The 14,858-nt window shown below is 39.0% G+C and overlaps 1 pseudogene; it reads right to left on the reverse strand.

Annotated features, from left to right (window-relative positions):
- Positions 1-3,182: 3,182 nt before the first annotated feature.
- On the reverse strand, positions 3,183-4,142 carry LOC132353366 (annexin A2-like; annotated as a pseudogene).
- Between the last annotated feature and the right edge of the window lie 10,716 nt (positions 4,143-14,858).

Below are 14,858 nucleotides of genomic sequence, written 5' to 3' on the forward strand. Positions count from 1 at the left end.
TCACTTTCAATCTATGTGTCTCCTTTGCCCTAAAATGGGTCTCTTATAGGCAGCATATTGTAGGCTCTTGTTTTTCTTTCCAGTCTACCACTCCATGTCTTTTGATTAGAGTGCTTAGTCTGTTGACATTTAAGGTAATTATTGATAAACGTGTATTTATTGCCATGTTAAACCTTGTTTTCCTGTTGATTCTATGTTTCTCCTTTGTTCCTTTCTTTTTCTTTTTGTGGTTTGATGATTTCCTTTTATTTTATGTTTGTGTTCTCTTCTTTTTGTTTTTTGTGAATCTATTTTATGTTTTTGATTTGTGATTACCCTTTTTTTCAAGTATGTTAACCCCTTCCTATATCTGCTTCCTTTAGGCTGATAGTTATATAGGCTCAAACAGATTCTAAAAAAAAAAAAAAAAAAAAGAGTCTACAATTTTTACTCTCCTCCCCCACACTTTATGATTTTGATGTCCTTTTTTACATCTTCATGTTTATCCTTTTGCTGTTCCTTGTGTTTATCATTGTTTTCACAGATGGATTTTTTTTTTCCTTTTTTATCTGTATACTGGCTTATTTAAGTGATTTACTTTCCAATTGTGATTTCCTCTTTCCTATTTCTTCTTGCTTCTTTTCTATTTAGAGAAGACCTTTCACTATTTCTTTTAGGATAGGTTTAGTATTGCTGTCTTCTTTTAGTTTTTGCTTGTCTGAGAAATTCTTTATCTCTCCTTCTAAATGATAATCTTGCTGGGTAGAGTATTCTAGGTTGCAGATTATTCCCTTTCAAAACTTGTTAACTTTTGTCATTTTGAGTATGTGTCTTGGTGTAGGTCTCTTTGGGTTCATCTTGTTTGGGACCCTCTGTGCTTCTTGTATCTGGATATTGGTTTGATTCTTTAGGTTTGGGAAATTTTTAGCCATAATTTCTTCAAATACATTTTCAATCCCCTTTTCTCTTTCTTCTCCTTCTGGAATCCCTATTATGTGTAGATTGGCTTGTTATATTATCCCATAGGTCTCATATATGGCTTTCATATTTCTTCATTTGTCTTTTTGTCTGCTGTTCTGATTGGGTGATTTCCATTATTCTATCTTCCAGATCACTTCTTCATTCTTCTGCATTATTCATTCTGCTATTCATTGCCTTTAGTTCAGCTTTTGTCTCAGCAAATGAATTTTCTAATTTTTCTTGCCTCCTCCTTATATTTTCTCATTCCTTTTTACAGTACTCTGCATTTCTGTTGATAGCCTTTCTTAATTCCGTCAGTGTTTTCATTACCCCTTTTTGACTCGGTGTCTATTAGGCTGAAGAGGTCTGTTTCATTGTTTGTTCCTTCAGGGAAATTCTCTTGGTATTTTAAGTGGGAGTGGTTTCTCTGCTTCTTCATTTTACTTCTGTTTCTCTTACTCTGTGAGTTTAGGAGAAACAGTTATCTACTGTAGTCTTGGAAGGCTAGATATATGTGGGAGCATCCCTGTGTAACTTGTGTGGGTTTAATATTTTTGGCATGAGAGCTGCTTTTAGTTTGGATGCCTTCCACCTCTTTCCTCAGCATGTCCTGGTTGTTATCCCCTTGATAGGGGGTGTGCAGATGCGGTGGCTCATGCATACTCCTGGGGGCTGCAACAGCAGGGGCAGCAATTGACTCTTGCTCATGGGTCTCTCAGAAGTGGCAGCAGTCTGAGCACACTCCCTGGGCCCATGACAGGGTGGGGACAGTGATTGGCACTCACTCCCGATTCTCTCAGAAGTGGCAGGGACCCACACCCACCTCCGAAGCCCATGATGGCAGTGGGGGCTCACGCCCACCCTCAGAGCTTGTGTAGGCCATCCTGTTACCTGAGAGCCTGAATGGGGAAAGAATTTCCTATGTGGTCCCACCCCTCTCCTTGTGCACCCCCCAACAATGGTGCCTTGCCACTTTGGCTGGCTCAGGCTTCTTCTGCATATACCCTCAGTTGCAGCCACTCCCTGCTCCAGACCCTTCAGGCTGTCTCCACGCAGCCAATCCCAGTTCTCTCCCCAAGTTGACCTCTGAAGCCCAAGCTTTAGCACCCAGCCCCCGACCACACCAGGGACAAGCGTCTCAGGCTGGGGAGTGCACAGTGGTGGTATCGACCATCTGTGCAGGTCTCTCTCTGTTTTGCCTTCCACAAACCGGTTGTCATGCTCTCCTCCAAGGCTCCAAAGTTCCCCCTCTATCTTGACTGGTCTCCCCGCCAGTGAGGGGAATTTCCAGGGTGTGGGAACATTTCTTCTTTCATGGCTCCCTCCCAGAGGCACAGGTCCTATTCCGATTCCTTTCTCTCTCTCTCTTTTTCTTTATTCTTTTGTCATACCTGGTTACATGGAGATTTTCTTGCCCTTTCAGAAGTCTGAGGTCTTCTGCCTGTGTTCAGTAGATATTCTATGAGAACTGTTCCACACAGAGATGTATTTTTGATGTATTTGTGAGAGGACGTGAGCTCCACGACCTACTCCTCCACCATATTGATCCCCCTTCTGTTTTATTTTCTAATATAAGCATTTAAGATTATAATTTTTCTCTAAAGTACCACTTTAATTATATTTCACAGGTTTGACATGTAGTGTTTTGTCTCTAAGCCTTTCTAAATATTTTAAATTTCAATTATAATTACTCTTTAATCCATGAGTTATTTAATGTTTTTAGATCTCTTTCTTTCATGGATGTTATTTCCACTAAGTTTAATAATTCTAGGAATAGACTTACTTTTTCTTTAGCACATTAAGAATATTGTTGTACTGTTCTCTAGCTTTCACTATTGATGAAAATAGGAGTCAGTGTAATTGTCATTTACTTGAAGGTTATATATCTTTTCTCTCTGACTGCTTTTAATATCTTTTCTTTTCTCTTAATTTTTAATTTTTAAAATAAAAATTTAGTTTATCATCTATTTATGACAAGGTACACAAAAGGCAAAGTGCTTCACATCATAGATTGCACTTCCCACCCCTTGGAATATTCATTTCTTTGGCTGAAAGAGAGACTAGACAGGAAAGGCAGGCAATGCTTAGGCAACTAAAATAAGGTTGGGGCCAAGGGGAGCAATACTAACATCATCCTCACAGGGAATGGGTACAAGGAGGCTGTTAGTAGCAAGCTGATTTTCTAGAACTGTTAGCTGGAAGCATAGGAGCACCACTTCTGGACATTCACACTGTCTCAGGCTTCAGTCATCCCCACCACACAGGTACAGAGCACTTTCTGATAGTCACTCTTGGTGTCTTGCTGGATGTAGTAGTACAGCAATTTGGAGACCATGATTCTAATCAACACCTTATAATGAGTCCCCTTGCCTTTCATGGAGTCGTATACAGCAAAACGCAGGGGCTTATTATGAATACACTGGGCCAGGTTCAGGAAAGCATTTTCATGGTCTCCTTTGACCTCTTTCTTGATGCTCTTTAACATGTTATAAGGTCCATAATTCTTGTACCTTTCAGATACTTTCTGGAGGTGACACACACTCCACTTGATCATGATGCTGATCCATTTGAGAACCTCAGTTCCTCTCCTCTTCTCTTTAGTACAATAGAGATCCAAGACATCTTGGTCAGTCAATACAAAATCAATGACAGAGCCATCCTCTCCTCTTCTACCCTTTACAGGGGCAACCGTCTGCTTGCAGAAGTCACCAGATATGTCAGAAACAATGTCCTTCTCCAGATCAGTCTTATACACTTCCTTGTAGACTGTTAATTTCCTGTAGCTCCTAGTTGGTCCTTGAGCAAATGGTCTCAATGAGGCAGTCCTTATCAGACCCCAGCCCCTACATGGAGGCTTTCAGTTCAGAAGCATAATACTGAGCATGTGTTTTCAGTGGGCCTCAAATCACCATCTTCAGGTGGCTGGACAAGGCTGACTTCAGTGTTGATGCAAGTTCCTTTTTGGTCCTTCTCTGGTAGGCAATATCCTGTCTCTGTTCATTGCTGCATTTGGTCAAGATGTTGATGATGATAACTTCATCTATACCTTTGGTCCTGATGGCTGTTTCAATGTTCAAAGCATTCTACTCAGCATCAGAGTTGTATGCTTTGACTGACCTGTATGTACTTGAGGGTGTAGTGTAATCACCCTTCAGGCTGGGCTTGTACAGAATTTCATAAGCAGTAGACATTTTGACAGAAGCTGGGCCAAGTACCATGAGCATTCCCATATGTGGACCTTTTTTTTTTTAAATTTTAGACATTCTGAAAGTTTCACTATGATGTGTTATAGGTGTGGATTACTTTTTGTTTAAACTGTCTGTGATTACCTGGGCTTCCCAATTTTGTCAGTTATCTATTCTTTAATTCTGAGAAATTTTTAGCCATCAACCCTTCAAATACTGCCCCTTTTTTGTCTCATGTCTTTTAGAATTCCAATGCAATCTTTCTTGCCTACTTTTTATCTCTTTGTCTCTCTGAACTGCATTCTGGACAATTTCTTTAAATCTGTCTTCCAATACAGTAATTCTCACTTCAGCTTTGTCTAAGCTGCTGTTAAACCTGTCCACTTCATTTTTTAAACTTTTTTTACATTGAGAAAATGTAGCACAATTCAAAAAAGTGCAAAAATATAAATGTATAGCTTAACAATTAATTATGAAACAAATACCAAATAATCACCCTATAAATGGAACATTATCAATAGTCCAGAAGTCCCTTGTGCCTCTGTTTCTGATCCCCAACCACCACTTCTTCTGCCAGAGAAAATCATCACTGTGACTTTAGTGTAATCATTTCTTTGCTTTTCTTTATAGTTTACCAGCTATATCAATTTTTGTTTGTTTTAATGTAATACTCTGTATTATGGGTCTTGCATCTTTTATTCAACATAATATTTTAAAATTAATGCATGTCTGTACCTGTGGTTCACTAACTTTCCCTGCTGGGAGGTAGTATAGTTCATGAGAATATTATAATTTTTTATTCTATTTTTGATGAATATTTGGATTAGTTCTTTCCCCTTTTAGTGGAGACTATTTTCAACAATGCTGCTATGAACGTCATTGTATATGTATATTGAAACACATGTGCATAAATTTCTTAAGACTATGTACTAGGAGTGTAATTTTTGGGTCACAGGTTATGTATACCTTTAATTTTACTAGATAATTCCAAGCTATTTTTCAAAATATTTGTTCCACTGAAATTTTTATTTCAATTGTTTTACTTAATTCATTTTTAGAAATTTTATTTCATTCTTCAAATCTGCTTGATAATATATTCCCTTGCTCTTTATGCATATTTTAAATTTCTTCTTTCATTTTCCTTAAGTTTATACTTATTATATATGTTTTTTTCAGATGATTCCAAAATAGAAACTTTGCAGGCATGATTCTGCTATCTCAGGGTTTCTCAGCGTTAGCACTATTGACATCTTGAGCCAGATAAGTCTTTATTGTAAGAGGTTGTCCTGCATATTAGAGGATGTTTGACAGCATCCCTGACCTCTACACACTAGATGCCAAGAGCACACACATTCCCCTCCCAACTGCGACAACCAAAAATGTCTCCTGGAGGGCAATATTGCCCCAGCTTGTGAACAACTATATGCCCTCTACTTTTTCCCTTATGGGACCTCACTCATGGTGTCTTGTTTCCTTGTGTTTTGTGATTTTTTTTTAGGTAAGCTCATGTTTCTTAAACCTATATCTGTGAGAATTCTCTGATGCCTAGATTGAAATGTTTTCCTTTGGGACTGTTTTCCATTTGCTACTGCCAGGCACCTGAGGATTCTGCCAGCTCAGGATCACACAAAAAATAAATATTTGGATTTAGGTTTTTTGAACCATCAAGATAGTGTGAATTTTGGGCAGCAAATCTGCACAAGGGCTAGCTGGTAGTTACTAATTCTCAAGAGAGATGTTTTTCTCCCTTCTATTCAGTGCCAGGTTTAAGGCAGGTGGGTAGAGCACAGACTTATTTTTAATTCACCCTTATGATGACTTGTAGCCTTTGGGTTCCAGGTTTATGGGTTTATACTGGGAGTGTGGACTCCTGTTAGACTTTTTACCTTTAACAAGTCCTCCATGCCTTGCAAGATTTGTGAAAATTGAAACTCATTATAAATGCTGACATTAGTACAGGCTTATATTTCTGGTTTTTATGTGATGTTAAGGCTTCTGCATTTACCTGTAATTTTTTCCCAGTCTACTAATGCATTTAAAAATAGGTTTTAATTATTTTGTCCAGCATTTTTAGTTTTCCTTAGTGAGAGGATCAATCACTAAAGTACTATGCTGGATTTCACCAAGATGGTGGAGGAGTGGGAGGATGTGGAGTTCATCTCTCTCCACAAATGCATCAAGAATACATCTGCAGATGGAACAATTCTCACAGAACACTGGCTGAACACTAGCAGAAGACCTTGGACACTGGAAAGGACAAGAAAGATCCCTGCATAACTGGGTAGGACAAAAGAAAGAAGGGAAAAAGAAGAGGAGATGAAACGGGATGGGATCTGTACCCCTGGGGGGGAACTGAAGCAGAGAAGAGGTTCCCTCATTCAGGGAAGCCTCCTCACCAATGGGGAAATCAGTTGGGACAAAAGGGGAATATCTGTGGCTGTCAGAGGAGGGTGAAATGGCTGGTCTGTGGCAGACAGGACAGAGTGAGACCTACACAGACAGTCCGTGACACAGACTTGCATGCCCCAGACTGGGACATGTGTCCACTGGTGCACACTGGGGCTGAGAGCTTGAACGTGAGGACTAGAGAGAAAACCCAAGGGTGGAAATGCTGTTGGTTGTGAGGAGACAGCCTGAGGGGACAAGAGGGAGGAAATCTACAACTGGAAATGCTTGTGGAAGAAACCCAGACTGCCATAGAAGCAAGGTGCCACTGTTGAGTGATGTGCAGGGGCTGGAGCCGCCATTGCAGCCTCTCTCTCCCCACATGCCAGTCCCCTGCCCCACCAGGCACTAGGAAAAGCCCCCACTAGGGCTGGCCTTCTTGCACTTGCTGCCAGGTGCTAGGAAAAGCCCCCACCAGGGCTGACCTTCTTGTGCTGGCTGCCAGGCGATAAGAAAGTCTTCCACTAGGGCCGGATCTCTCGCGCCCATGGCCGCCAGCTTTCCTACATACCTGCTGCCACCGGGGCCCCTATGACTCAGGCAGTCATGAAACCTCCATGCCCTGTCCTCACCGGGGCAGACCAGAGTGTTCCAGGGCAGCTTTGGGAGCAGACTCCTGTGGATGACCCACATGCAGAGGTGGAGCTGAAAACACAGCTGAGCCCCAGGGGCAGGGCAACTAAGGAAGAGGAATGAAAATCTTTCTGTGTCACTGCACAAACTGCGGTTTAAAACCCCACAGTCAGCTTGGTAAATCCTGCATCTATGGAATATCTGAATGGACAATGAGTGTTCCCACAACTGAAACCGGTCTAGCTCTAGCAGCTGTGGATTTTGGGGATTAGTACCCGTGGAAGTTGGGCCACGTCAGAGTCTGAGATGCACCCATAGTGCCCACAGAGGGACTAGAGACCTACCTAGAGGTTTTTGAGGGCCTCCTGGGGAGGTGGAGGTTGGCAGTGACTCACAGTTGGGGCAATGACAGCTGCAACACCAGAAAAATGTAATTTTTACTATTTTTTTAATGCTTTGTTCTGTTCTGCTGTTGCTTTTTAAATTATTATTTGTTTTTATTTAGTTTTTTTAATTTTTTTATTTTTTTATATTTCTATTTCTATGTTACCTATTTGTTGTTCTGTGTTTCTTTCCTTGTTTTTTTCTTTCCTTTGTTCTATTTTGTTTTTATCTTTTTTTTCCTTTCTTCTATGTGTTATCTTTTTTAATCCTTTTTTTTATATCATTTTTGTGTGTTTGTTTTGTTTTCTTTCCTGTTTCCTTCAGTTTGCATTCTGCTTTTCTTTTGTTTTTTATGTTTTGTTTTTAATTGTTTGATTTCATTTTGGGGTCCTTTTGTTTGTCTGGTTGTTCTCTTGTTTTTTGTTTTCTCTGTTTTTGTTTATATTTCTTTTTTGTATGTGTGGGTTTTTTTTGTTTTTGTTCAGTTTTGCTTTTACCATTTATCTGGGGTTTTGTATGTTTGCTTGTTTGTTTTAAATTATTGTTGCTGCTGTTTGCTTGTTTTTGCTTTGCTATTTGTCTTGGGTTTTGTTTGTCTGTTTGTTTTCATCCTGCCCTTTTTTTCTTCTTTCTTCTTTTCTTTTTTTCCCCTTTTTAGCCAAGATGTGTGGCTTGCAGGGCTTTGGTTCCCAGGACAGGAGTGGGGCCTGAGCCTTGGGTGGGAGTGCCAAGTCCAGGAAATTGGAATGCCAGAGAATTCCCAACCCCAGGGAATCCCAGAGGTCTCTTTCTCAACTCCAAGACCCAGCTCCACCCAACCGCCTGCAGGCACCAGGGCTAAATGCTTACACCAAACAACAAGCAAGACAGGAACACAAACCCACCCATCAGCAGACAGGCTGCCTAAAGGCATACTAAGCCCACAGACACCCCAAAACATACCACCTGATGCGGCCCTGCCCATCAGAGGGACAAGATCCAACTCCACCCACCAGGAGACAGGCACCAGTCCCTCCTACCAGGAAGCTTACACAAGCGACTGGACCAACCGCACCCACTGGGGTCAGACACCAGAAGCAAGAGTAACTATGACCTGAGCCTCATCCACCAGAGGGCAGACAGCAGAGCAAGAACTACAATCCTGCAGCCTGTGGAAAAAAACCACATTAACAGAAAGACAGACAAGGTGAAAAGGCAGAGAGCTATGTACCAAATGATGGAACAAGATAAAACCCCAGAAAAACAACTAAATGAAGCAGAGATACGCAACCTTCCAGAAAAAGAATTCAGAATAATGATAATGAAGATGATCCAGGCCCTCAGAATAAGAATGGAGGCAAAGATCGAGAAGATGCAAGAAATGTTTAACAAAGACCTAGAAGATTTAAAGAACAAACAAACAGAGATGAACAATACAATAACTGAAATGAAAACTACACTAGAAGGAATCAATAGCAGAATAACTGAGGCAGAAGAACGGATAAGTGACCTGGAAGACAGAATGGTGGAATTCACTGTTGCAGAACAGAATAAAGAAAAAAGAATGAAAAGAAATGAAGACAACCTAAGAGACCTCTGGTGCAACATTAAACGCAACAACATTCGCATTATAGGGGTCCCAGAAGGAGAAGAGAGAGAGAAAGGACCAGAGAAAATATTTGAAGAGATTATAGTCGAAACTTCCCTAACATAGGAAAGGAAATACCCACCCAAGTCCAGGAAGCACAGCGAGTCCCATACAGGATAAACCAAAGGAGAAACACTCCAAGACACATAGTAATCAAATTGGCAAAAATTAAAGACAAGAAAAATTATTGAAAGCAGCAAGGGAAAAATGACAAATAACATACAAGGGAACTCCCATAAGGTCAACAGCTGATTTCTCAGCAGAAACTCTACAAGCCAGAAGGGAGTGGCATGATATATTTAAAGTGATGAAAGGGAAGAACCTACAACCAAGATTACTTTACCCAGCAAGGATCTCATTCAGATTCGATGGAGAAATCAAAAGCTTTACAGACAAGCAAAAGCTAAGAGAATTCAGCACCACCAAACCAGCTCTACAACAAATGCTAAAGGAACTTCTCTAAGTGGGAAACACAAGAGAAGAAAAGGACCTACAAAAACAAACCCAAAACAATTAAGAAAATGGTCATAGGAACATACATATCGATAATTAACTTAAATGTGAATGGATTAAAGGCTCCAACCAAAAGACACAGGCTCGCTGAATGGATACAAAAACAAGACCCATATATATGCTGTCTACAAGAGACCCACTTCAGACCTAGGGACACATACAGACTGAAAGTGAGGGGATGGAAAAAGATATTCCATGCAAATGGAAATCAAAAGAAAGCAGGAGTAGCTATACTCATATCAGATAAAATAGACTTTAAAATAAAGAATGTTCAAGAGACAAGGAAGGACACTACATAATGATCAAGAGATCAATCCAAGAAAAAGATATAGCAATTATAAATATATATGCACCCAACACAGGAGCACCTCAATACATAAGGCAACTGCTAACAGCTATAAAAGAGGAAATCGACAGTAACACAATTATACTGGGGGACTTTAACACCTCACTTACACCAATGGACAGATCATCCAAAATGAAAATAAATTAGGAAACAGAAGCTTTAAATGAAACAATAGACCAGATAGATTTAATTGATATTTATAGGAGATTCCATCCAAAAACAGCACATTACACTTTCTTCTCACGTGCGCATGGAACACTCTCTAGGATAGATCACATCTTGGGTCGCAAACCAAGGCTCAGTAAAGTTAAGAAAATTGAAATCATATCAAGCATCTTTTCTGACCACAATGTTATGAGATTAGAAATCAAGTACAGGGGAAAAAACATAAAAAACACAAACACATGGAGGCTAAACAATACGTTACTAAATAACCAAGAGATCACTGAAGAAATCAAAGAGGAAATCAAAAAATACCTAGAGACAAATGACAATGAAAACACGATGATCCAAAACCTACGGGATGCAGCAAAAGCAGTTCTAAGAGGAAAGTTTGTAGCTATACAAGCCTACCTCAAGAAACAAGAAAAATCTCAAATAAACAATCTAACCTTACACCTAAAGGAACTAGAGAAAGAAGAACAAACAAAACCCAAAGTTAGCAGAAGGAAAGAAATCATAAAGATCAGAGCAGAAATAAATGAAATAGAAACAAAGAAAACAATAGCAAAGATCAATAAAACTAAAAGCTGGTTCTTTGAGAAGATAAACAAAATTGATAAGCCATTAGCCAAACTCATCAAGAAAAAGAGGGAGAGGACTCAAATCAATAAAATTAGAAATGAAAAAGGAGAAGTTACAACAGACACTGCAGAAATACAAAGCATCCTAAGAGACTACTACAAGCAACTCTATGCCAATAAAATGGACAACCTGGAAGAAATGGACAAATGCTGAGAAAGATATAACCTTCCAAGACTGAACCAGGAAGAAATAGAAAATATGAACAGACCAATCATAGGTAATGAAATTGAAACTGTGATTAAAAATCTTCCACCAAACAAAAGTCCAGGGCCAGATGGCTTCACAGGCAAATTCTATCAAACATTCAGAGAAGAGCTAATACCTATCCTTCTCAAACTCTTCCAAATAATTGCAGAGGGAGGAACACTCCCAAACTCATTCTAGGAGGCCACCATCACCCTGATACCAAAACCAGACAAAGATATTACAAAAAAAAGAAAATTACCGGCCAATATCACTGATGAACATAGACGGAAAAATCCTCAACAAAATACTAGCAAACCAAATCCAACAACACATTAAAAGGATCATACACCATGATCAAGTGGGATTTATCCCAGAGATGCAAGGATTCTTCAATATATGCAAATCAATCAATGTGATACACCATGTTAACAAATTGAAGAATAAAATCCATATGATCATCTCAATAGATGCAGGAAAAGCTTTCAACAAAATTCAACACCCATTTTTGATAAAAACTCTCCAGAAAGTGGGCACAGAGGGAACCTACCTCAACATAATAAAGGCCATATATAACAAACCCACAGCCAACATCATTCTCAATGGTGAAAAGCTGAAAGCATTTCCTCTAAAATCAGGAACAAGACAAGGTGTGCCCACTCTCACCACTATTATTCAACATAGTTTTGGAAGTCCTAACCATGGCAATCAGAGAAGAAAAAGAAATAAAAGGAATCCAAATTGGCAGTGAAGAAGTAAAACTGTCACTGTTTGCAGATGACATGATACTATACGTAGAAAATCCTAAAGATTCCACCAGACTAGAGCTAATCAACAAATTTAATAAAGTCACAGGATACACTGTTAATACACAGAAATCTCTTGCATTCCTATACATTAACAATGAAAGATCAGAAGGAGAACTTAAGGAAACAATCCCATTTACCATTGCAACAAAAAGGAGTAAAATACCTAGGAATAAACCTACATAAGGAGGCAAAGGCCTGTATGCAGAAAACTATAAGATACTGATGAAAGAAATCAAAGACTACACCAACAGGTGGAGAGATATACCATGTTCCTGGATTGGAAGAATCAATACTGTGAAAATGACTATACTATCCAAAGCAATCTACAGATTCAATGCAATCACTATAATATTACCAATGGCATTTTTCACAGAACTAGAACAAAAAATTTTACAATTTTTATGGAAACACAAAAGACCTTGAATAGCCAAAGCAATCTTGAGAAAGAAAAACAGAGCCAGAGGAAGCCGGCTCCCTGACTTCAGACTATACTACAAAGCTACAGTAATCAAGACAGTATGGTACTGGCACAAAAACAGAAATATAGATCAATGGAACAGGATAGAAAGTTCAGAGGTAAACCCATGCACCTATGGCCACCTAATCTATGAGAAAGGAAGCCTGAATATGCAATGGAGCAAAGAGAGCCTCTTCAATAAGTGGTGCTGGGAAAACTGGACAGCTATATGTAAAAGAATGAAATTAGAACACTCCCTAACACCATGCACAAAAATAAACTCAAAATAGATTAAAGACCTAAATGTAAGGCCAGACACTATAAAACTCTTAGAGGAAAACAAGCAGAACACTCTTTGACATAAATCTGATCTTTTTTGAGCAAGATCTTTTTTGACACCCCTCCTAGAGTAATGAGAATAAAAACAAATATAAACAAATGGGACCTAATTAAACTAAAAGATTTTGCACAGCAAAGGAAACCATAAACAAGACAAAAAGCCCTCAGAATGGGAGAAAATATGAAGCAAATGACAAAGGATTAATCTCCAAAATATACAAGCAGCTCATGCAGCTCAATAGCAAAAAAACAAGCAGCCTAATTTAAAAAATGGGCAGAAGACCTAAATAGACACTTCTGCAAAGAAGACATACAGTTGGCAAAAAAACATATGAAAAGATATTCAACATCGCTAATTATTAGAGAAACGCAAATCAAAACTACAATGAGGTATCACCTCACACTGGTCAGAATGGCCATCATCAAACCTTCTACAAACAATAAATGCTGGAGAGGGTGTGGAGGAAAGGGAATCCTCTTGCGCCGTTGGTGGGAATGTAAATTGATACAACTACTATGGAGAACAGTATGTAGCCACTATGGAGAACAGTATATAGGTTCCTTAAAAAACTAAAACTAGAACTACCATGTGATCCAGCAATCCCACTACTGGGCATATACCCAGGGAAAACCATAATTCAAAAAGACACATGCACCCCAGTGTTCATTGCAGCACTGTTTACAATAGCCAGGACATGGAAACAATCTAAATGTCCATCAACAGAGGAATGGATAAAGAAGATGTAGTACATATATACAATGTAATATTACTGAGTCATAAAAAGGAATGAAATTGGGTCATTTGTAGAGATGTGGATGGACCTAGAGACTGTCATACAGAGTGAAGTAAGTCAGAAAGAGGAAAAGAAGTATTGTATATTAGCACGTATATGTGGAATCTGAAAAAATTGGTATAAACGATCTTATTTACAAAGGAGAAATAGAGACACAGACGTAGAGAACAAACATATGGATACCAAGGGGGAAAGGGGGGGGTGGGATGAATTGGGAGACTGAGATTGACATATATACACTATTGATACTATGTATAAAATAGGTAACTAATGAGAACCTATTGTATAGCACAGGAAACTCTACTCAGTGCTCTGTGGTGACCTAAATGGGAAGGAAATCCAAAAAAGAGGGGATATATATATACGTGTAGCTGATTCACTTTGCTGTACAGTAGAAATTAACACAACATTGTAAAGCAACTATCCTACAATAAAAATTAAAAAAAAAAAACAACGTAAGCTGCTATACCTCAGAACATGAAGTCCGTAACTTAAAAATTAATAACAATAGTGAAGCTGGCTGAACAAATTTATGGATTTTTAACAACAACACAAAAGCAGTATAAAAGCAGTTAGATTAATATAATTTATACAAAAGTGCACTCTTATAGGCCTATGCTAGATGTGGGTTGATTTTGAGAGCACTGATGAAGTCCATGAGGACAGGAATTTAAACAAATGGAGTTGTGGAGGGTGCTGCAGCAGGGCACCTCTCAACACAGTCTCCGGATTTACTCACTAGTGATGTTTCTCAACACTGCCCTCAGTGGTTTCATGAGAAAAAGAAAATGGACCCAAGTGTTGCCCAGAGCTAGACCACAGAGTAGAATATTTTAGACTCTGTGATTTATCCAGTGCTTTCTAAAATTCTAGGAAAATTGAGTCTTCTTGGTGAGCATAATTGACTTTCACTATAATCAGTTCCTTGGAAATGAAGCCCCATTGATAGGGTTGATGCTTGGTGATTAGACACATCTTCAAGTTTACACAGAGTGGTTAAGAGCACAAAAGTCAGACTGCCAGGGTAGAGTCCAGGCTGCCCCACTTAAAAGTCTTTCTTCTTAACCTGACTGTTAATATTTGTGAAATGGGAATAATGCTAGAAACTACCTCTTAGGTTTGTTGTGAGGCTGAAATGAATGAGTACATGTAAAACACCTAGACTAGTGCCTGGAGCATATAAGCACTCAATACATGTTAATTTCAAAAAGGTAAAAAAATATAAAACTTAAAGCAAGATTCATACTTACCAAAATCTGAGAATTTCTCTTAAAAGTGACTTTATGTCCATCAAACAGCATTGCATTTCTTCACTGTTGGTGATTTCATTGTGCTCAGTGTAGTGAAGCAATAAGAAATGAAAGCAGGTTCTAGTGGTCAGTCAGTCCACATGTCCAGTTTAAGCTCAACATGAGCACTTCCTCCATCCAATGCATCAGCAGTGTTTCACTTTCAAGATT

This window comes from Balaenoptera ricei, chromosome 1 (assembly GCF_028023285.1).
Source record: "Balaenoptera ricei isolate mBalRic1 chromosome 1, mBalRic1.hap2, whole genome shotgun sequence".
NCBI lineage: Eukaryota > Metazoa > Chordata > Mammalia > Artiodactyla > Balaenopteridae > Balaenoptera > Balaenoptera ricei.